The 1,985-nt window shown below is 33.3% G+C and overlaps 1 long non-coding RNA gene across 1 annotated transcript in view; it reads left to right on the top strand.

The window, feature by feature from the left end:
• Nucleotides 1-1,240: 1,240 nt before the first annotated feature.
• LOC105112426 (uncharacterized) overlaps nucleotides 1,241-1,985 on the top strand; it is a 13,420-nt gene continuing 12,675 nt past the window's right edge. Inside the window, exon 1 of the long non-coding RNA XR_839754.1 lies at nucleotides 1,241-1,251. This is a non-coding gene — a long non-coding RNA (uncharacterized LOC105112426). The remainder of the gene's footprint in view (nucleotides 1,252-1,985) is intronic.

The raw sequence follows: 1,985 nt of genomic DNA on the forward strand, positions 1-1,985 counted from the left end.
CGGCTTTCTTTAGTTGACCAATTTATACGACTCATAGAAGGATCAATTACAGGAATGAAAGATTGTAGTTGGTCAATCAATTGTTCAGCAGTAGCAGCAGAGATTATGATTTGTAGTGCAGAAGATGTTAGAAATTTCTGTTCGACAGCATGATCAAGAAAAGACAACAACTTATCATAATAACCATTAACATTTAACAAACCTATGGGTTTATGATGAATGTGCAGTTGGGCCTAAGAGGAAATATGAAAGATCTCTTCTAATGTGCCTAGACCACCTGGTAAGGCAATGAAGGCATCAGCATGGTTAAACATTGCATTCATTCGAGCAAACATTGTGGAGACCTGTAGTTCCTCTCCAATTGTTTTTCCAATGATGTTCCTTTGTGCCAAAGTTTCAGGGACGACCCCTAAAACTTGACTACCTCTTAAAAATACAGTTATTGACACACCTCCCATTAACCCAAGATTGCCTCCCCTATACACTAAATAAATCTTTCTCTCAGCTAGCACCTGACCAAGATGATTTACTGATTCTAAAAACTCATTTTCTTTACCAAGACTAGATCCACCGAAAACACAAATATTTCTTATATGATGACCTGAGGAATTTGCCATTTCTACACACTTCTGTATTTGTTGAATGTATAGGTTAAGTAGAAATGAAAGGAAGGAAGAAAGGATTTTATAGATGAGAAATTAGAAAGGCAATCATACCACCTATATGTAGGCCTGCTGGAGTCTCACACACACACTCTCTTTATTTATTTATTTGTTTATTTACTTTTGAAAAAGCATGTGTATGTACAAGTAGTTGTGATTGTGGCTCACATCTTCCCTTATTTTTATGTCCAAAAACGGCTTAAACACCTTCTATGGGTCGGGGATAGGCATCCCATGCAGTTTTCTTAAAAACTGGCAAACATGGTCTTTTTTAGTCAGATTCCCAAGACTAAGTCGATCATATTTTTTATGAAATAGTGGCCATCAATCATGAATTGCACGATACACATCTCCACTAGGATGTGTCTCAAGAGTCAATATAAGATTATCTAAAGACTCCTTACTCAGGCCATCCTAGAAGATAAGGATTGTCATCAAGTCAAGAGTTGGCCACCCACTCATCAATTAGTCATCAAATCAATAGTTCCTAATTTTGGCCTATAAAAGGAGGCATTTGCCATGCATTTAGGCATCTTGGTGTCCAGATCAAGATCATGCTCTTGCTTTCTCTCTTTGTATTTTTTGTAATGTTTATGTTTTGCTTTCATTAATATCAAGTTTATGCCTTTAATTTCCTTTCCTTTACTTAGTTAACTTTTATCTTATTTATGTTCTTATTTTGTTTATTTATTTTTCTTTCTTTCATTATGTCTAGCTAAGTTTATTATGTGAAGGTGAAAAGGTTACACTAATGGTGTAAGAATAAGTATAGTGTAAACTTAATATGGACTTTAATGTTTCATACTAACATGTTTTGTATTTGTTATCTTGTTCACTCTTTAATACTTTGCTTGTTAAATGACTAATCTTGATTTATGTTGTATAACACTTCGTACAACAAATGCTTGGCACTTTCATAGTTCATACTGTATGGTATAACCGACACCTGAGCTATAAAAGGAACTTGATTTGTTGTTACCGACACCTGAGTTATGAAAGGAACTTGATTTGTTGTTAACATAAGTTATAATCATGAATGCTTGACGAGATTTACAAGTACTAGCATTAATCGAATAAGATGACTAATGTAATCATGTTAATAATCTATAATCTGATTGGAACCTCTTTTGTGTATGGTTTCCAATTGAATAATAAGAGTTTATACTATACTTGTTTGACATACCATTAGTGGAACATCTAACCTTGATATTTGTTATTATTATTGTTTAATCCTTACATTAATTTTCCATCTCCAAGTTCTTATCATCTTCTTCTTCTTCTCTTTCTTTATTATTATTATTACTATTATTACTACTACTATTA

The sequence above is a fragment of the Populus euphratica genome, unplaced genomic scaffold, assembly GCF_000495115.2.
Source record: "Populus euphratica unplaced genomic scaffold, PopEup_1.0 scaffold335.1, whole genome shotgun sequence".
Lineage (NCBI taxonomy): Eukaryota > Viridiplantae > Streptophyta > Magnoliopsida > Malpighiales > Salicaceae > Populus > Populus euphratica.